The sequence below is a fragment of the Lepisosteus oculatus genome, chromosome 11 (assembly GCF_040954835.1).
Source record: "Lepisosteus oculatus isolate fLepOcu1 chromosome 11, fLepOcu1.hap2, whole genome shotgun sequence".
NCBI classification, from domain to species: domain Eukaryota; kingdom Metazoa; phylum Chordata; class Actinopteri; order Semionotiformes; family Lepisosteidae; genus Lepisosteus; species Lepisosteus oculatus.
The window spans coordinates 34,976,982-35,000,671 of NC_090706.1; positions in this window are offsets into that span (position 1 = coordinate 34,976,982).

The following is a 23,690-nucleotide window of genomic DNA, read 5'->3' on the forward strand; positions in this document are numbered from 1 at the left end:
AATGTTTCTAAACTTTACATATATCTTTAAAAAAAACTTTTTGGTATTGTAAAATCATACTCAGATTTCAGCCATATATTTACTTTTTTTCTTATTCAATACAGATTTAATTGTTATAAGTAAATTTGTATATCTAGTAGGTTTTTGGTATTTTATCTTAATTATTACTGACTGTATATCCAGACAATTTGAGCATGTCTGGCCATGACTGCTAAGAGGAATATAATATATGAATATGTCAAAGTTATATATGCTATATACTGCATACTAATCATTTAGACTTTATGCTAAAGAACCAAAAGCTAATGTGAGCGCATACAATTAGAGCAGATTTACACAATTTATAGATCATTTTGTATATAACATCTACACACAATAATATGGAAAAATAATCAATTCTTCAGAGTTTTCTAGCAGGCTATAAGGGCCTTCTAGAGTGCAATAATTCTGATTTTACTAAATGTGAAAGTTTATTTTTTCTCACTCTATGCTTTACGCCTTTTAATTCATTAAATGGAAACATAACAAATGAGCCAACCGAAAATCCTTCATCTTTGCTATAAATGTTCTATTATTTTGTTCTGAGCTCAGACATTTAAATAGTGTCTTCAGAAAATAATAGGAATATTCTTATTAATGACAATCAAAAGGATAATAGTTTCACATGTGACAGAGCCTAATTACATTCAATTTACTATTCTAGTAGAGGAATTCTTTAAATTTTTCAATGTTCTCACATGATTTCTTAACCTATGGAATAAATGTTAACCTTCAATATGAGCACTGGCATTAGAACTGGCATTATGCATACTTATGGCCAAATCTTTAACTAAACTGTTTTTCTATTGTTGTTCTTCGTGGTCCAAAAGTGAGCCTGAGAAGGTGTTGTTGTGGAAGGTATCTATCCAGCCATTATGCATTTGATTTCACAAATCCTAATGCTTAATTTGTCAGATGCACGAATAAACATATCGTAGTCTAAACTTCCAAGTACCTGAACTCACTTAGCTTTTTAAAATATTGTCCAATTATCTTACCACCAAGTTAAACAGACTGGCTCCTTGCATGGTTAGTTATAGTATATATATATATTGTTAAATTTCCCAGATGGCATTGAGACCACAGGCCTCCACACCCCAGAGACCTGATTGCAGGAAGAACTGTGACTTGGAGGCACTAAGCATCACTAGGCATTCTCTCAGGCTCTTTCTCTGAAGTTGATCTTCAGAGTCTTTTATTTCTTAAGGGTCACAGTTCTGATCACTAGTGAATTGAAGCATTTTACCTCCCTACCTCTCCCAGCAGGTCCTCTGGCTAACAAAGCGCACGCTCTTGGAAAATATCATGTCTATTGGTAAAGGTAATTGGGCTCATTAAGGAAGAAATGAGATGAATTTTAATCAAGCCTCTTTGCAGTGAGGTACTGTCAGATTTATTGACGGTGAATAATTAGATACCAGTGACACACAATTATGTGAAAATATGCAGCTCCACAGTGCGGCTTTTACATCTATTTAGAATACAGTTACAGTAAATAAATTTTACACCTCATTTGAATGCAAAGACAAAGGGATTCATAAAAGTTTACTGTCACATAGAATATGCTATTTAATTCTTTTCACAACAACAGGTAATGTGCTTCACTGTTTTAATTTGTGGTTTAAGTTCTCATTACTCTAGTAAATACAAGTGGAATTAGCCATGGAGTAATATGGGTGTAGGGCTAGATGTCATGCTTAGAGATCATGTTTATACTGCAAAATTGAACCAGAAGTTTTGACTCAATATATACAGGAATCTGTTTTATAGGATAGTACTGATTTCCAGCTGGACTGCTGTACACTAATTATACTAATTAAATTAGTTTTAATGAATATTTCAGAAACACATTACAGTTCATGTAATTGTTTTCTGAAACGGAAAAGATGTAAACTTTGTGTGGTTGTACAGTAACTATATAAACATGTCTCCTTGCATCTTATTAATTCAAATTTAAGTTAGTATGTCTAGCAACATAATTACAATTAGATTTATAAGTTGAAGTTGATAAACATAAGGATTCGCAAGTAGATTTATTGTACATCTTTGAAGAGATTTAAAGGCTACTTGTTTATTCCTGTGCCAAGAGTGCAAGTCAGCTCAAGTCCCTTTAATTTTCTTCAGACTGTAGTAAACATGATACTAGTCTTATAAAGAATTAAGTCTGAGTTTAAAACATGCTTTTGAATTTTATTATCATTAAATATTATTGTTAATAGTCTCTCTTAATTATTCATAAAACAATCTACTACATCTTTAAATCACCTTTTATTTTAAAACAGAACATAACAGCATTAAGCTTTTTAATATGAAACAATACAGTAGGCAACGCCGATGTGGAAATTATTGTTATGCATTTAGTTTTCCTAACCCTGCAACACTATGTACAAGAAAGAGTTGGGGCTGCTCTTAAACACAGAGAATTGAAGGCTTTAAATAACACATTTGAAGACCTGTTGAAAACCAAAACAAACTTGCCGGACTACACAGAATTATAATGTGCTGATAATGACAATTAATTAATTTAAGTACCCTAGCTTCTGTGATTAATATGTTTACATACTGTAATAGAGGCACTCAAAGTATTTGCATATAGAAAGTGTGATGTAGAGCTCATTACCATATAGTGCCTGTGGGCTTTTCAGGACACACTGGTGTGGATTTACTTTACTGAGAAAACGTCAGTACAGAGCAGTGTCTCACTACAGATAAGAACAATGGTTTTAAAAACCACATAGGATTTATCAGTGTTATGATACAGTAATGACTTTGGTTTCTCTTTGAAATGTGTATGGTGACTAACAATTAACAGATGTTTTTTACAAATTGAAATTGAATATGCCACTGTTGTAATATAGCCAAGAAAAGGAGGTAGTTTTTTTTTACTACCATGAGCCTTAGCTTCTATGGTGGCTGGTTCTTGTACACAGTTCAGTTGTTGCTCAGATTAAGGAATGAATTGGTTTGCCTGTTTCATTCAAAGCTGCATTTTCCAAAAAAACAATCTGGATGCATACATACTTTGGGAAAATTATAATCTATCACTTTCTCTTTTATTTTACAGGCAAGAGTCTTCAGGAAAACCCTGTAAATATCTTCAAGTATTCATATAATATATGATTTACAGTATTTCTGAAAAAAAATAATTTAATTTTTGTCAGAATTCTCAGACCCTTTTTAATTCTAATTCTTACATGCATCACTGTTCTTTTAAAAATAAAAAAGGGAAATGAACAAATGGATGAGTTTATAGAAATTGCAGTTCTCTGTTTTGAATAGCATTTCCATGTCTGTTTGGAAATGAAACATTAGGAAAGTATGAAACACAAACTAAATAAATACTCAAATCCATCTCTTGTGGCATGAAATGACATGGCATCTTACAGTGCAGTTTAGTGTAATATAATCCAGTACCCCCCTTTCTTCCATCGGAAAAAAATAACATATCTCCCGCTAGCTTGTACAGTGCACCTTCTGTACTTCACATACTGTATACAGTACCACTGTGTCAACAGCTCTACTGTTTGTCCTCTCCCAGAAAAATGGGAATCTTTGAATCAGAAAGATGAGTTTCAGACTCAGGCTTCTGGTGAAACAGTTTTCTGTTTTTTTCTTATTTTTGTATACTTAGGGCAGGATGGGAAGAAGTGTATCTCCATTTCAACCTGTCCTAGTGCACAGTGAGCGCACATCCTATGATTTTTGGCAGTCTACAGTATATACTGGCTCTGGTCACTAAGCCTATACTGTATGTAGTCTTTGCCTGAAATGTGGATTTTTTATCATATTTTTAGTTTTAGGGCCAGACAACATTCAAGTTTCTCGTCAATTTTCATTTCAGGAGTCTATTACTATTTGTGTTTATTTTGTACTGTAAGTATAGTTTGGATTCTAAGATATTACTATCGGAATTTTCTTTCTGGGTGTAATGTAGAGCTCACTGGTGCTAATTTGGTACAACTGACTGAGTTCCAGTACTAGCTAGCTGAAGGGACTATCTGATGGGGACAGGGAGAAGTCCTGTGGGGCTTCTTCACGGTAGGAGCCTACAGCAGATGGACCTTGCTCAGAGCTAGTTTCAAGTGGAACCAGGAAGAATTCTGTTCTGCAGGTGGTGTTGGCTGCGTTCCAGTGTATCCACGGAAAGTTTGTGCTAAACCCCAGATGTAGGATTTCTACAGGGCTTTTGTTATCATGATTTTTATTCATGAGGAAACTGCGCTTCGCCACTAGTCTTAGACCTACTTAAGTCTGGTATGGTAGTTTGGGAACATTTTTATGTTGATTTTTATGCCCACCTCTTGGGTGGATTCATGTTGCTGACTGCCTCTGTTTTTAGTAGTATCATGCGTCTAGTTTGTGCTCTGAAACAATTTTGTTCCACAATAAATGTTTAATTTATTTGGAATTTGCTGTAATGTTCTCAGGTACTATATACAGTATGTAAATATACAAATGTATCTGGAATTTTGTATGTGTTGTATAGATACACACAGATATAATAAATACAAAATCAAATAATCATGTGTGAGGAGACTCTAACTCTTAAATAGAAACATCAATTGTATTGTTTTAAAAAATCACTTTCTTTTCTTTTATGACAACTTACAGTATCTAGTTACAACACCTTCTTCTTCTTTATTCTGAGACAAGTTTAAATAGCAAATAATTAAATGTTAATAATAAAAATGTTCATATTTATTGAAATAAATGGGGCATAAAAATGCAATAATACATGAAAAGAAACCTTTAAAAACAGCTTAGAAACATAAATGGGAAAACCTCGGGAGAAAATATGTGGCAACATTCAAAGTGTACTTATTGAAATTCAACAATTACTTGAATATTTATATGAAATATTTAGCATTAGATGTACAGATAAGATTCTGTGCATTTTTTTGCAATTGTTCTAAGGTTTGGACATGATATGATATCAAACAATATGGAATGATGACAGACAATGAATGTGGTTACAGTAAATCCATTGTGACTGGATTTTGACCAAACTCAAGATAAATTCATTGTGTTAATTGCATGCTACCAAACAAAAGTCACCACTGTAATTGTCCAAATTCAGCTTTATCTTGACAGAGATCTAGAAATGAAAAAGAGGTGATCAGGACAAAATTTAATACTTCAGGCTGTGTGACAACATTTCTCTGTTTAATTTATTCATCCAAAAGGCTCTTGTCTTGAATAATAGCTCAAAGTCTTATTAAATACAAGTTTAATATAATTAAATACATGTAACTTCTACCAGTGAAGTTGGGACAAAGATATCAGTTTGTGTCATCAATTAAAACATCTTCTATAAGTAATTGTGAAATTATTGCAATTAGTAGGATTATATAATTGATTTAGTTTGTTGAAGTGTTACACGGATCACTTGGGTACTAGTAGTACTTATTCAAAATAAGAACCTGTTAACCTCCTATTTCAGTTGCTGAATATTAGACAGTTGAAATAAATTATTTTTGTATGCTGTACTGAATGCACATCTATCAACAGACCAGGGCCATTGTGAGCTATCAACATGTTATAAATGTTTAATAAGTGATTAGCATTGCTATTCCCAAAACTGCAACTGAACTGTTAGCAATCAAGATATTTAGTATAATTTATGCTAAATGTCAAAATACCATAACTGCTTTGAACATAAAACAGTTTCTCAGATCATACATTTTATTTATATTGTGTGAAATGGGAGAGGTGGAAGTTTGAAGGTGCCAAAAGCTTGAAAAGAAGTCAATTCAAGCAGGAACAAAAGAAAGTTCCTTTCTAAAATAGAACATATCTTTGACTATTGAAGACACCAAATATCCATAATAAATCTAAAAAAATATATCTAGATTTTTAGGGCAGCCAGAAAGAAATAACAAGGGCTCTTTCACTAGGCAGACTTTTCACTCCTGGGAGGTGCATATTTCATGATGGATTTACCATCTGGCATTGTACATTTAGAAAACATTTTTATTTTTGTAACTTTATTGTTAGGATCTTTGAAATGAAACTTTCCTATATTTGATAACATTATTTTAAATGTATGCAGTGACATAAGCACAAAAATATATAGTTAGCGTGAAACTGGTAGGAAGGTAGGAAATCCAGTTGCTTTTTTTGTTTTCCTATTAGTAAATATAGAAATCAGACACAGTAAATGAAATTTGCTTAGCATGCAGGTTATCAGTTTTACTTTCTTTCAATAGAAACAAAAAGAGGGAGGAATTAGAGAAATATAAAAGATGAATATATTAATGACTGAATATATTAATACAACCAAAATCACTAAAGGGTTATTACATAAATCAACTGTACAGGTGAAAAAGAAAATGGAAAGCTCTAATCTATTCACCCAGGAAAGAATGTTCTTTCATGGCATTTATTTATAGTTCCAATACAAGATGTTTTTTTTTTCAAGAAAAACCATAAAATGTATTTGCCAGTCCCTCTGTGGCAAAGGAACACCTCTGCATATTTGGAATTAATGGATGATTGTAGTAGTTAACTAGCTCAGAATCTCCCAACTGCCTACATGAAAATTCAATTAAACTGCATTTTGCCCTGAAAAAATACACATAAAAAATAATAGCCAGGGAAACATATAAGAGTTTAAAGCTCCTGAGAATGAAGTAAAGTAGTTAGTTTTAGAGACAATGTTCATCCAATGGTATAGTACACTGCAGAACAGCTTTGTTTTATCTTGCTGTTTCTGCTTAAAACACATTAAATATTCAACTGCTGTCGGTATTAAAGACGTTTCAGAAATTGATGGTATGGGGTATATACAAATGGGATCTGTTGTGGTAGATAAGTGCTTATTGTGCCTAGTTTCCCCCATAGTAAGCATTTCCTTAACAGAAAAACACCAGGCATTAACAGGCATTAAAAGTACTACCATAAATTTTGGTCATAAAATGAGAATGTGATTAATAATAACAATAACAATAACAATAACAATAACAATAACAATAACAATAACAATAACAATAACAATAACAATAACAATAACAATAACAATAACAATAACAATAATAATAATAATAATAATAAGGTAATGTTAATCAATATTTTCAATTATACAAAACTTGCAAACATTGTATCAAGAAAGATGAAAGACCTCTGATGTGTTAAAAGTATTATATGGAAATATATACAAATAATTTTAATATATAAAAACTAAGTCATGAAGTTTCTATCAGCAGCGAAGTTCACCAAGTGAGTGAAAGAAAGCCAACTTTTTAATATGTCACTTACTCAATGGACCAGAATGAAAATTTGAAAACAAAATCATTTGAATCAGCAAAACAGACCCTATTCTTCTCCCATGTTGTACTGTGGAACTTTTTTCAGTGTTTACTTCCAATGAATGTAATTCGTTTTCCAGTAAATTGACTTTGCAGATCTTCTTATTCATTTTCTGCATCTGACCAAGTCAACATACCATAATAAAAGGGTGTGTGAAGGATTTTTGCAATATTGCAAAACTGTCAGCTCAAACAGAAACAAGCACAAATAAATACCAAATGGTTCTTCTCCTGTTTGCCTGAGGTGATTAACTTCCCATGTGCTCCATTAGCAGTTTAAGGATTTTACAGAGCAAGCTGTCAGTTTAACACGACTCTTAGTGTTTAATGTTTTGCATTTACTTTTTTACAGTCATTTGTTGTAAAACTAAATTACTAAAACAATATTTAAACAGTACTGGGCATTGTCATTTCAGGAACAGTATTGGGAAAATGTTAAATTCAAGTAATAAACTAATTAAATTAATTTGTTGAAGTAGACTAAAGTATACCATCTAAAGTTTACTATTTAAATTAAGTTAAAGTTCAACATTACTCTCTTAAGCTACATAGTTAATGAAATCCTGTCATTGTTTTTGCAAAATACCTAATGTTCCTGACAGCATTTCAAGGGCTCAGGAGTAACTGTATTAACTGTTGTCCATTGAAATTTAAAGCAAGGTTTACACTTAAAGTAAATGGTTTGTGTGTCACCCAACGTTTACTGTTTATATATTTGTCACATACTGTATGGATGCATAATTTTATCTGTATAAATCAAGCATGGCAGTTTTCCATACAGTTTTAAAAAGAAAAAGAAATGTATCTATTTTAACCCCACAATTTTTCTTTTTCTTTTCTTCAATAACACGAAAATTAACTTCAAAATTCTCCTTTTGAGGTAATGAGAAACACTAGAAACAGATTCAGTGAGACCCGTGGTTATCCAGTTGCTGCAGTTGCTCCAGGGTTTGAAGTAGTATTTTGGAAAGAGTGGCAGCACACTGTACTGTAGGTCTTGTGCTGTCACTGTTTTTGTGCAAAGACCCATTCTTGTCACGCTTGACCAAAGACATCATCAAACAGGGTCAATGCAATTGGAAAAACACGGAATAACACTGAATGTGAGAATGTTACAGTAATACCACAAAGTGTGCCTTCTTTGAATGTGGGCTAGGCTCAGCCAAGAAGTGAGCTGAATCCTATTGGGTGACACCGGCCCTATAGAAAGAAAAAATGGGCTAGATGGGACAGATTGGCCTGCAGGCCGTATGTACAGTATGACTCCCCTGAATTAGAGTGTAACTGGCCCCAGCATTCTTCTCTGATGTTGCCACTGTCAAGATGGTCAATATTTGGCACACTGTTAGCTCCATGGCACATACTGTAGTAATCACCTACTGGAGAAGTGATGTATCTCTGACTAATAACGCTGCAAGGTTACTGGCTTCTGGCAAAGCCAAAACCTTTCAGTGGAGACTGGCAAGCTGAGAATACCCTGACCTTCACAACATCTGCTGCTGCTTAGGGAACATCAACCACAGTCAATCAATGCCACTGTAGAAGCCCAAACTGTACTTTAGGGCTCCACCTGATCTCCAGGTGAGTGCCTAAATTTGGGAGAGACTGGAAATTACCTTAGGTGCTTTTACAAAAATATTTGAACTACATTTAAATCAATCATACAATTAATCTCTATTGTTAGTATGAAAAGTCTAAACTTGCAAATCATGCAACTTCTTTTCTTTACGCAGTAACCCTTTTGAAATTTTAGCTACCCTCTGAAAATGAGACAGTCAAGGCTCTATATTAATTCAATTAATTAAAATAAAAGTATTTTTAATATAGCCCATGATTTGGTTTGCTTGAGTTCTAAAGTGCACGGGAATTAAAGAAAATATCACGTGTACAGAAATACGTGCATTCTTCTATTTGTTCAGTATGATAATAATCTGATGCTTGCAACCCCAGTTATTGGCATTGTAACAAGGCTCTGGATTAATGGAAAGCAGAAATGTCAATTCTAAGCCCAGCTATTTATAAATAAACTAACAACAACACATTTTGCTTCTGGCAAAATCACCTGTTGAACAGACCTTTCATTCAGCTGGAGTTTCCTTGTGGGTTCAGCCTACAAAGCTGTTAGCAATGCTCTTTATTTATGTATGCTGCCTTGCAGATGTGTTAGGCTTCTTACAGACAATCAGGAGTTGTAGTATATACAATTATATAAATATGTTATGAGTATCAACAATTCACTCACAACATCCAATACTTTTTATACTTCTATTATAGCAGAATTTTATGAGTACGACATTGAACTTTAAAATATGATTTCAACTCAAAAGTACACTACAAATGGATGGCCATACTACATATGAAGATTTCCACAGAATAGGTTGTGCATGAGGATGGAGAAACATTGAGTATAAACAGTAGAGCTATTTTAAATGTCCTAGACATTTGCACATCCATGCAGTGTACATATGTGTTGTTCATTAAACTGTGTTTTAAAGTTAGTCAGGTTTAGGTTGCTTAAATATTTTAGTCAATTTGATTTTACTTGATTTGATTAATTAATTTTGTTGCTGGTTTTCAACTAAGGCAGAAATATTCACTCTCCTGTTCACTGCTTACACTAATGTATTTTTCAATACTTTAATTAGCATAGGCGAAATGTACTTAACTAATAGCTTTTTGATAAAAACACACATTACTGAAATTATGTAGTAAAGAAGGGTATTTTGATAATAATAATGTTTACTGATCTGGATTGATATAATATGTAATTTGAGATTGGAGCAAGACAGTAAATATAAAATAGCAATCTGTAGTATTAATCTGTGAAACAGATACATATTGAATTATTTTTTCTGAATCCAGCCAATGCAATTGAATCCTCTTTGACAAACATACAACTGTATGTTATCTCCCATTTGGGTTGTAGACCTCTAAGCATTGCTTTGCCTCATTTGCTTGTGGCATTTAGCAGCTAATTAAGGAAGGCCCATTACAAGCAAGGTATTCAGAATCAATAAGAGCTTCAGTGACAGGCCTTCTATCTGAGCCGCAGTGGGAATATTGCATGTTTATTGGATTTCCACTTATTTTACATTGTAGTGCTTAGCAAGAACACATACAGTATCTGCCTCACCACCGCATGACCACATCTCATTTAAGTAGCTCTCACTAAAGAAATCTTTGCAGTAAGTCTCAAACTTACTGTAAGTATATAAACTGGTTTTCATAGTAAGAGCATGAGAAAGGACAGGCTGTGGGTTTTCCTGTTTTGCATTCCAGTAAACGTCTTTATCTAAACATTGCTTTAATTTCACACTCAGGACACACTTTGTGGTTAATTGGGTTTTACAATACCTCCACTAATGCAGTTATTATGATCTGCTTAATTGTACTGTATTGTGGCCAAGATGGAAGCTGACACCAATATACAGCGTTATGGTTACTGTCACCTTCAGGTCCTTAGGTCATGTCTGAAATTATTCAAAGTAATACATAAATAATGAAAGCTGTCAACTGGATATTAATTGGGTATTAACAGAAACATAATGAAACAGTCATAGATAAACTTAATGATTTCTGTTCTTTATTGACATAGCCACATTTTCCAATTGGGCTTAGATCTGTAGCAATAGAGACGCTAATTATTGTTATAAGATTCCACGGGCTCACTTTTTATTTCACAATTTTCTATCGGTAGACCTCTTTCTAGCTGTCCCATAACTTCTAATTGCTTGACTAAAGAAGGTGATTTAAATGAAGGCAGTTGTTTGAAATGTTGCCAGGTGTACAAAAGTTGACAACAAAATAAAATGTATGTTGTTAAGTAAGGGATGGTAAGTTAAGTGAAATAACAATTATTGATTTGTCATGGGGGATATCAATACTGGCTGGCATGGAAAGCATTGCTGCCTCGCAGAGCTGGTACCCAGGGGGAATATCTGGGTGGAGTTTGTATGTTCTCCCCATGTTCTCCCCAGGTGCTGTATTTTCCTCTAACAGTCCAATGCCATACTGGTAGATTAATTGGCTTCTGGGAAACTTAGCCCTGGTGTGAGTGCGTGTGTGTCTGTCTATCTGAGCTCTGCAATAGATTCCCCGGAACCCTGTAGGATAAAGTGGTTAGAAAATGAATAACTGGAAGGATATCACTATCATAGCAGAGTGTTCCCCTTCAAAATGCTGTACGTCTTCAAGACAAAAAGCTGCCTGCTCAAACTGTGAAGCCTTGTAAGGTATGTGCCAATAGAACGACTTTAAGTCTTGAAACGTAAGCAATGAAGTGCAAATCCCAAATTCCAAATGTTTTTTTTTTAGAAAGAAGTCCAAACTACATAAAAAACTCTACTTTTAAACATTATCCAATCTAATGAGAAACTGTGGGTTTAAATACACTTTGACTCCAATCGAAAATGAAGAGGTGTAATATGAACATATAGTATATGTAAAAAAAAAAACATTTCATGGCCATAATATTGCCTCTTATTGTATAACACCAAGCGGCTGACACAACTCCCATCATTCTGTTTCTCCAGATATAATTCTCAAACTGACCTGAATGTCACACATTGGCAAATCATGCCCTCAATGCATTATTTATAGTTGTTTTATGAATAAATGTCCTCTGTGCTGCTGATGCTCATATATTTGTAGGTGTGGAGTTATAAGGAATGGAGCCTGGTTTCGTGTTGAATCTAAATCATGATAGTCAAGGCAGGATCACAATAGGGTGGCTAGAGGCAATATAAGGGAGCAGTTAAAAAGATAAAAAAGATTATATACTATGGTGTACCTCTGTCCCATTCTTTATATATATTTTTAAAAAGTCATGGACATTAGTGAAAAGATGAAAAATTATTCTGCCTTGGTGATAATAAGGAATTGTACAGAAGAAATATTGGTTCTTGAAATTTTCAGCAAAAGTTAGTATTCCAAAAATAACATGGGAAACCCAGCTTTTTCCTGACCAATTTTCAAAACAGTAGCAGGTTTTGATTTTATGTCTGAAGCAGATTTTTGGTTCAGTACACTCACAAGTCTGTACTATAAAATCGTGTCGTATGAAAACACTAAAAAGGACATTTCTTTAAGGTTTATGTCTTATTGTGAGAATGAAAACCATTTAGTTGCACTCATAAAATATTAATCACTGACCTGTAGAGTCCTTCTTTCAATACTTTACTTGCAATATTAAAAACAAAAACCTTGCTGTAATAATATTGCTGAAGTCACATTGGTGCCATTTAATTTTCAAAGTTATCCATGTACTGTCTTAATATTTTGTATGTAATATTTTGGTAATGATATTCCTGCAGCTTGGGAAATTAAAATAAATGCTAGTGCTAACATCCTCCATGGCAGTGTGTTAAGGTTTATAAAAATCTAAACCTAGATTTCATCATGAATTAAATCTACTGTAGTTTTTTTTTCATATAATTGTTCAGTTCTTGTAATTTCTGCTGTCTACTGTAGTGTTCATCCACTATTTCTGGTTAGTGTTATTTGCCATAGCAGAGTAATTACAAGCAGTAAAACAAGAAGAAAAGTCTTCTGAACCAGATGCAACAAGATAAGGAATCCCATCAAAGTTACTTACAATGCCATGATAACATTTCCAAGTATCCTTTCTAGTTTGAAGGTGTATCAAAAACTGCTAAAGCTGGAATGGTTAGTTAGTATTATTATAAAAACAGAAATGGAGATACTAATCATGAATCAGTCAAACTAAGAAATCATTTTATATCTGTTAATTTTGTAACATGCTCTAACATTAGAATTCAGTATTATTTTCAAGCATCCACACATATTCATTTACTTTATCTGGTTAAAATTTAAATTTAAATTCTTGTCCAACTATTCAAAAGCATAGTTAATGTTGTCACTAAATAATTTCTGTATATTTATTTTTAGTATTAAATTATAGTATGTGCCACATAGTGGAAAACATATAGTTATTTTATTCAATATCATTTTATACTATTAAAACAACAATTAAACAAAGAAGATATATCTTGGTGGTTTATACTTAAATGTAATAGCCAGGATCTTCTCTTCAGCAGAAGCTTGCAATGAAATAATGATGTGCTGCTTTGAAATTCTTGCGCTGCCCAATTTAAAAGACAGTTCTTTTTTATCCTTGCTAATGCATTTTTATAGTGCCTCTTGCCTTTCCGAAATGTCAGAATACCCTGCCTTCCCATTTAAACATAAAATCAATTTTAAATATTTACTTTTCTAATTCCTTACACCCCAAGCTTCCATGAAAACTGCCAAGAGACTGTGTCGTAATCATTTCCTTGTCTTTCCGGTTCACTGTACAGGGGCAAACGAAAGGAAAGCAGGAACCCAGCACTGCAGGCAATAATTATCCTGTTTGTTCTGAGGCCGACGTTTTTATTATTTAAATCTCTTTAGGCAGGAAGTGGCTAAGAGCATCTCATTTTCCCATTTTCTTGTCATGTAGGATTTGTCACTTTAATCGGTCCTCTCTATAATTTGCTATTTTTTTAGTAAGTCAGGAGGAGGGGTTTTCTCAGAGACCAGAATACTACAGGGAAGGATTTTCCACAAGTGAAACAGATGGTATGAAACTCATTGCATCTAGAATTCAGCTAATCACCCACCACCCAACACCAGTCCTAGTTGCTGAAGGTGGCTTGTGCATTTCACCTTCCAGTGTGCTTCATACTCATTATAAATTGTATAATTAGAATCAATTTCACTTTGATATTTTTATCTGTAATACAGACCTTTTCATTTTACAGAGGTGTGAATCTTATTCCTAGCGCACAATCAATCAGAGAAGAGAGTTTAATTTCTAATGCGTTGAGGTTTAGTGCCGGTAAAGAACAGTACTTGAAGACTGTTCTAATCAGGAAGATAACAGGCTATGTATCTGATTGAAACACATTAGGTTGTTAGTTTTAAGGTCTTAAAAATCACTACAAAATATTTGTAAAAGCCAATATTATCTGGCTCTATATTAAGCATATATGATAAATATTTTTTTGTCAAAGAACATAAGAAAATACATTTACAAGGAACAAAAGCAACATATTTTGGTATTGTGAAAAATGTTTTAAACACTTAATTCTGGCCTTACATGAGGAAATTAAAAGAGAAAAAAACATATTTCACAAGCTACATACTTAAGTGCCACCCTCCTAATGCCTGAATGTAAAAAAGCGAATAACCTACACGTACATACATACAGTACATGTAGCATGAAAAACATGCCATTGAGAGGTTTCAATGACAAGTAAGAATCCCGATCATCTGGATTTCTTAGGAACCAGGGGAAATATGCTGCTCTTTCATTTTCAAAAGTCAATATGTAGTCTTTCTATGACTAATCCCGATTCTCATTGTTTCTTTTGCATTTGTGTAAAAAAGTGTTTTCAGTTTGCCTTAATATTGAAGATCATTGCTTATTGCCATGGACAATAAATAAATGTTTTTTCAACTTTCTTAGTCCCATTACATAAGAGAAATAAATTGCAATGCAGCCATGTGCAGTGCTGTATGTCTACGCAACTAAGATTTATGAGAAAATGACTATAAAAAGAATATTATTATCGTGTAATCATTTAAAAAGCGTGTCTGAGATTTTAAGAAAAAATATTAATGCAGTTAAGTATGGTATCATCATTTATCCACTTATTTTTTATATTGAACAGGACAGTCAGATGTGAGTCTGCAAATCCTTTGGATGATAGACTATATCAAACCATTGAGCTGCTAGGGTTTAACTCACATAGCCCATTTTGAAGCTCAATTTCTTTTGATTTTTTTTTCTCTGTCTCTATTCTGTTTCTTTTTGCTGAGAACATTAAGCTACTGTATGTTTGCCTCCGTCATGCAATTTTTGCGACTGCTGTGGAAAACTTCTTGGGCAGCGGAGGAATGAAAATGAGACATCTGCTCAGAAGATGTCGGGTATGAGTGTCAATCTTAATGCGCCCATGCAGATTGCTTGCTGTGGCTCCCAGGCTGTTATAAGAAAATTGGTTACGTTTTTTTTTCCCTGAGAAGTTCTGCAGGCTCTTCAGCAATCATAATATCAAAAAAATACACCTAGGGGAAATAAAAGGGTGGTGGTGGATGAAAATGGCAATGCAGCTAATTTCACATTCTCTGTGTGATTCCGAAACAGCCCCCATGGTTGACAACGGATATGTGTGCTGTACATTTCCATATTTGTTTTATTAGTGAAGTTTCTTTAACAGAGCCTGGAGAAGAACCGAGAAAGAGAAGAGGGAGGGCAGTTAACGTAAATTGGGAAAACTGAAGCCTGCTGTTTTACAGCTCTCCAACTGGCTTTGAGTGTGGAGCATTTATACATCCTAAATTGACTCTGTGTTTTCTGTGCTCATTATGACACGGGAGGGTAAAGAAGAAGACCTGTGAATTGATGATCCCATTGTGTACCTTTACCAAATGATCCATAACGAGGAGATAGAATTCTAGCTGCAGCCCTGCTGTCATTTACAGAAAGCAAAAAGTAACAAAATCCTAATTGTATAGATTAGTATGAAGGAGTTTCTAAACAAAGGTGCAGTAATTTTTAATTTTATTATTGTTAGACAAAGGGCTTATCTATTGCTATTAATGCATGTGAGGCAGGCATTTTCTGAACATTTTGCTAAAACGCATGGGAGTAACGATCTGCTCTTCTGCCCGGATGCCTACTGAAGGACACCTATGAAGTGCAGTGTGATCTGCTCCTTTCATGGTGTTAAATGTTAGTTGTTGTAGTCATTTCAATAGCAAAATCCATGTATTCAAACAATTTCACCCGAGGTGTTTACTATGGCAATGAGAAAACATTAAATATTTTAATATATTCCTAGGTTTTCATATACTCATATTTTAGTCATAAATTACAGTTGTTGATGCATTTAGAGTCATTACTGCTTGGTGAAACCAAAAGCTGTTTATATCATCCTTTAAGCTTGTCAAAAGCCTATTATTGCAAGTCTTAATTTTTCATTATTAATTGCCACCACTACCATGCAGCAACATTTTTGTGATAAATAATAACACAAAAAGTCTTATTATGTTAACAAATCCCCATTAACTATCCTAAATTATGAACCTGGAAGAAAATCCACTTCTGTCAGTCACAACTCTACACAACAAAAACAAATATAATCCTGTTAGAAAAAAGAACAACATAAGAGTTGAGATTAAAAGCTAATTAGTGCATCTTCCCATCCTCAGGGCACTGAGGATTACAAAGATAATTCACATTACTCACAAATTCAATGAATGCTTCTGCTTTCAAGTGCTTTTAGAAACTACAATGAATCACAGCATACAGAGCAATCTAGAAGACATACCTGTTTAACTAAAAAAGGCACAATCTTAAAGGCACTTTTAGACCATTCATTTTATAGCAAAGTGATTTTTGAGGAAAGTCATTCTAATATTAAAAGTACAGTCCTCAGTTCAGCTTATGATACCTACAGAAACTCTGCTTTACCTCACAACAATTCACTGTATTACCCACTTTATCAATGATGGGAATGCTGCATCTTTTTTTTTCCTGAATTGTCTATCAGTCAATTCCAAGTGTGAAATACAGGAATATGATATAATATCATTTACAAGCAAAAGTCTTTTATGGGCATTTAAGAGTAATTAGGTTTAATTCTGCAAATAATATATGTAATAAATAAAGAGTAATCTAAATATGGAAATGCTATATGAGAGTAATTGACGTATACAACATATACAAGACTAGATCTACTGTATCAGTTACTAATTTATTCTTAGAGGGTCACAGTGACCACAGTCTAATCTGACAGGCAAAGGGCTGGGTAGTGCTGCACTCTTGACAGGATGCTAGTCTATCATTGCACACACGGTGCCATTCAGAGTCCAAGACACCATTCCGCCTTGACAGCATGTCTTTGAACTGTAGCAGGAAACCAGGCACAGAAGGTGACCCTGGTAGGAATCAAACCCAGGACCCCAAAACTGTGACGTATCAGTACTAAGTTATGCCACCCATTCCAGCAACCTTTTAGCTAAATAGTTCTCTGTGAATGTGAAGTTACAATTTAGCATGCTGCTAAATTTTGAAATTACAAGGGACAATATTGAGAATTAAATCAGAAATACAGTATATATTACAGTTGTAACTGAATCTCCCCCCGAAGACAGAAAAACAAAGCAAGTAAAAAATACACAAAAGGAATTCACATATGCCAGAGAACAATGGCAGTCTAATTGTTTTCTGAGGGACTTAACATTGTCAATTCACACCACTGGCTCCAGAACTCCACATTCATTACAGCACATTCATTGAATTGGCACTTGTTGTAAATGCCAGGCTGCTTCCTACTGCTGAAAACTGTGGGCTCAGTTCACTTGGCACAGATGGGGAAGAGCCAGCAGATGTTTTCTGTAGAATACATTTAGGCAGCGATTTAATGAGGTGATTTGCATCTGTCTAAAGCTGTTGTTGTTGATTGTTTTGGGGGAAAGACAAGTTAAGAGTAACTTTTCTATAAAAAAATGCAGATATATAGCGAATCTGGGTAAAACCTTGTATTTAACAGAAAGCAATTCAGGAATCATATACTGTACTTGAGAAATAATGAGAATACAATACATTTCTCACTTCAGGTGTTACTCTAATAATGTATGCATACAGTTCACTATTAAAATGGACTAGTTCTTATTTATCATGATTCAAGAGTCGATAGAATCCAGATAATTATATAAAAAAATAACATTACAGGTAATCTGGATAAATATTTTATCTCTTTGTGTTGCATGTTGAAAGTAGCCATTGTATCTTAATCAGTCATTAATTAAACCACTTACATTTAAAATAATAACTCAATATATATATTATTGATATTCCAGTGATGAACTATTATTAATGTCATGTTGTAGCCAATGTGGTTCTTCCAACTTGTAGCAAACAATGAGAGTTAAGCAATACAAATACTTTAAAATTATTAAAAATATCAGTGTTCTGTCATTTATTTAGTACTAGGTCAGCAGGAAAAGAAAAATAAACACAAAAAGAGGAAATTAATGGGATCAGTAAAAGTGAAATTCCACTGGTATGGGCAATCATGATTCTGAGTTTTCTTCTGAATGAATGAGTCTCCTCCACAATCGAACTTTCTCTGCACATGTAGTGTGGGTGCAGTGTCCTAATGCTCTATGGAAGTAATGACGGCCCTCTCCAATTGCAACAAATGCAGCTCGTAACCAGGTTAAACTGGAATCAGATTAGCAATTTTCTGCTAAGTTGAAATCTACTGATTGCAAGGAAAACAAAGTGTGACAGGCTAAGAACCCCCTGTCAGGGCAGATTGATCGAGTTCTTAATTTGGAAAGACAGGGGGCACATTTATAATACAATAATTGCTCTTGTGATATTGACACTAGCCAGCCTTTAACCTTGCAATAATTCTCCTGCTTGTCTTCTACTAGATTTGGCATCCACTGTATGCCTTTACCTTTTTAGCAGCTTAAAGGTAAAACTGCTGTCATTTCAAGGAAGCTCAAATGTCTCATTAATAAGACTAGCATTTAAATGAGGTGGCTGGCATAATGAACAGTATAAAAGAGCATGCACACTTTTCTTGCAAAGTTACTGCTTCAAATTTATCAAGTACAAGGAAGCATATTTTGTATGCAAATGCTGTAGATTTTAAATCAGATGTGCTATCACACATGGGGAGTTGAAGATGAGTTCTTAAATTAGACTTTGTAAGAAGGGAGGGTGTCACTATTGTAAACCATTCTGTTATAACAAGAGGAAATATTTGATGTAACTTTCAGTTCTTACCATTTTAGTTGAAGTAACAGTTTAAAATTAGCAAAACAATTCTCTTTTAAACAAGTTCAACTGAGCTGCCAGTTTTCATTGTTTTTCATTATTCATTTCATTATTCTTTAATTTCCTTTCAGTTGCTCTTTAGTCACCTAGCACACAATGCAATCAGATAGCAGTTAATGGCAACTAGAGTCCTCTAATTTTGGTGTGTGGTGCCAATTTCATGTTCCCTTGCTTGCACTGGAAAAAAGGCCATCATTATCAGCATTTCAACCACCAACATTACAAAGCAGTGAAGATTGTTCTTTTTGTTTAGGTTTAAGGCAAGGATTAATTAGATTTTCACTGTTTACTTCTAATCTCTAGTAGTTTTGTTCAAGCTTTGTTGCATCATAGCAATGAAGTTTTACTGTAATCTTCTCAAATGGTGAGTTGCCCAGAAATTAATTTGCATCTACATAAAGAAGAGCATTTTACCTCCAGTGTTCAGAAAATAATTGCATTTTTTAAAGAGTGTGTTGAGATTGTGTGTGTGTGTTTCTAAATCCTCTCCCTTACAAATCATCACAAATGCAGAGCAACTGACATTTGTTGGAAATATTGCTCTAGTAATGTATAGCTTTCTTTTGCAATACTCATGGATACTCACACATGTATCAGATCATAACATATATCACCAGCAGCTACGTACAGTAAGTGTTTGTGAAATACCTTGAATACCCTTAGGGCCTTACTCAGAACACATACTGTATATTGCAGGGCTGATGACAGAACTTGAATTCAGTTTTATGTGACATGATCATACAACAATAAAGTATGGCTGAGTTAACCTTATGTTCTACTCTTTCCTGTCTTGATTGGCCATATGCAGACTTCATAGTGCCATTTGAAACACGAGAAGAGCTGCGTTTACATGAGAAAAGATCAATGTGGGTTTTTTGGGGGGCTGAGACCATATGCTGCAATACCATGCTTTGACACCATGGGAGATCATAATATGGAAAATAGGGTAGTATGAGCCCCAAGATGAGCATTCATTGTTTCTGTATCCTATTTTAAGACCTCCTGAAACTATCGTTTTCCGATAATTCAGAAACGGCAATCTTGCCGAAGTTCCAAATCATTACTTTTTGAGTGTTTATTGTTTCACAGACTGGTACAATACCTGAGAAAACATAAATAAAAGCTAATTTCTTAAAAAAAACGAGGTTAGAAGTACATACTAGAAATGGTTTAATGGAGAATTGAAGAATAAAAAACTGAAGAAAAAGAGCACTACACATTTCATGTTTTGCAGATAAAAAACAATTACACCAGACTTCTCACTCAAATGAAAGAATAAATTAGAAAGAAAACATTGAAGCAGAAGTCAAAAACAATCTAAAAGATTTTTTATTCATTACTAAGTAGTAAAAGGTGAAGTAAATGAAGTAGTTTATGATAATATGGGGTTAATGTTAGAAAATGAAATTACAAACTGACATTGAGGCTCTACAGGGACTGAAGCAGCTTAAAACTACATCAGGTTACCATGGCCTGATGGTAGTTTTCCAGATAACAAGTTATTAAGTTAAGTTATTTTATTCATACTGTATTTCATGTTTCAGCTGTCACTAAGGATAGAAGCTTAACGTGCAGATTGGAGAATAGCAAACAGCCATTTTTGTAACAAATTTAAACTAATTTCAAACCTTCATTGAAGTGCATTTTGACTTCTTGGATGCTCTACAATACACTGTATTATACTAGGATATCACTTTGGGTTCTGTAGTGAACTGAAACAAGAACACAATTAAAAATTATGAGTTATCAAAGAAGGATAATAGGAAAAGAGCTGCACATATCTGGAACAGGATTCTCAGTCAGGAGGCTGAGGGGCAACCAACTTGAATCTTTCATGAAATGGATGGTTTAAAGCTTAGGATTGTTTAGAAAAGGTACAGATGGCCTCCTCTCATTTGTCAAGTTGTGTTCTTATTTCCCCATCAGGTATTACATACATTTGCTGTAAAATAGTAGCACTAATTAACATTTCGACCCAAGAAAGATAAAGGTTTTACATAAGAATAAGTGAATGCAAGACATTAATGATCCTTGGTTTTGAGCATGTACTGTAACTGCATCCTTGCCAAGAATTCAGCTCTTTGGGTACCAGTAGCAGATGCGTTTCTCAGTTGAAGTGACTGTGATCCAAGTAACCAGCAAGGCTAAGGCCACTGACCTCCTTGTAAATACAGACTGTATTTCTGAATCCACCCCACTGGTGAAGACTGATACTTTGAACATGCATGTCTCTTCACAGAGTGAGTCCTCACCAACTATGGCACAGACAATAGGACCAGGATCTGTAATTCTGAAATGAGCTTCATCAAACAGGAATGGATGCAACCTAAAGCATATAACTACAGCCTTGCCAGGTGGCTTGGCTCTTTTTGTATAGCGGCAGTGCTTAGGTGCTGCCATCTGTTGGATAAGATTTGTCTGGGCCTCCCTCACCGTTACTTTAGGATGATAGTGCTAAGATTCCACTCTGTTAGGTTGAATTTGTATATTTGTTCTTTTCCACCTGGCTTACACTTATAATCTATGTTTTACCACATTATCAGAAGGTCCACTGGAAAATGTATAAATGGAATTAGTAGCTGTAAAATTGCAATTATTTACATGACATTATTTCAGTTCTATACAATCTCACTACATTATTCTGTTACCATAATTTATTTTTTTAAACATTTTATATGCACTGCAGCACTTCATTTGACAGATGAAAAATGTATTTCATTTTAACATTTACAAATTAAAGTTTGCTTTCCTTTATGGATTCCAAAGTAGTTGTTGAAAGAATAAGGTACCAATTTAACTTACTGTAAATGAATGAATATCAGTGGATTGTATATTTTAGAGTTAGAACATAATCTGAATAACTCTTTTTGATTATTGAAACCAAATTTTGTATTTTGTATTTATTTCAGTCTTACTTTCAAAATCCTGATTACAGGATTAAAGGTTACAGTAGTATAGTTTTGGTGTTTATTATGTGGTACACTTGCTAGCATTGTAGCGATTGAATGGAAACATGTAGCAACTTATTCTTTTGTAGGGATCCATACTGAATGGCTAGTATTATTTTCATAAACATCAATTACCACTCTAAATTGCCACTCAGGAGTTTCAGATCATGGCCCTTTGTTTTGGTCATGTGACTATGTTGTCTACATCCCCTGCTGATTATACACTTTTACTTTCATCACTAACATGTGCCCTTGTTAATCACCCCCCAGGGGTTTTTGAGTAATAGGGTTTTAATTGCTGCCCTCTCCAACTAACAGCTTTATAGCAACATCTGCTAAGTCACAAATTGACAAAACATCTAAATGCTTAATTCCAGAAATGTACAAAGAATCAAGAAAACAAACATTTTAGTGTTAAGTTGTAGACAAACATTTTTGTACAGAGTTTGAATGAAGTATGAACAACAAAGATGAAAAGCAGTATTGGTGCAGTGTTCTATGCCTGAACATTCTCAAGTGAAAATAATTTCTCTTAAAACTTTTTAACGTAACAGATGGCTTATGAACACATTCAATTAAATTTGATTGAATTAAAATGAGATTTAGCTTAAACAATAAACACTAAGATGCTATCAGAATATTAAAGGTCTGTCTGTTATATTTGCTGTTGATAGTCAAACTAATAAATGAGTTCAAATAAGCTGTTTCAGTTTACTTTTACTATTTATACTACTTTCTTAAAAAAATGTTTTGTCTTTAATTTTTTAGATTCAGCCAATGTTTTAAAGCATTTAAAACAGCAGGTTTTATGTAAGAACTGCTTATAGATATACAGTGAATATGAAATATATACATACTCTGTATTATCCAAATACCACATACTTCACAGACAATGCTAAAATAATTATTTTTGCCAGCACATCCACAATAGCATCTAATTGGATCTTGTTTCATTGACTTAATCAATTGATCAGCATGAATACACTAAGAAAGAAGTTCAGAAGATTAGTCAATCAATTAGCTGCTTGGAAGGAAACATCACTGTTCATATAGAAAAGGAGATAAGGAAATCCTGTTGAGTTCCATTCATACATGGAACTCAACAGGATGATGACCCAGGCTTTAAAAATCAATGTGCTACAAGGCTTTACTTTTTTCTTTTTGTTGGCTTTAAAAGGCCATTCAATGTATACAGTAGCTTTTTTTCCTCTGATGTCTGCTTATTATTTTCAGATCTAACACCCCAACCATCAAATTCATTCTCCTATTAAGTTTGATGATAAGATGGAACAATTATGTCAATATTTCAGTCACTATATTTCTGTAAATATACTGTATGTCTTAAGTTCTTAACTGGTATTTACTTGAGGCACTCACCAGTTTTCTAGAGATTATTAGTAGAATGTACAGTAAGTGTATATTAAAAATGATGCTGTAATAAATTAATCACAACTAGGTTTGTTGTTCAGTCAGGGAAATGTTATGAGCTATTATTACCAGTAGAAACCAGTTGAACCTTTTTTAACAAAATTTCCACTATAT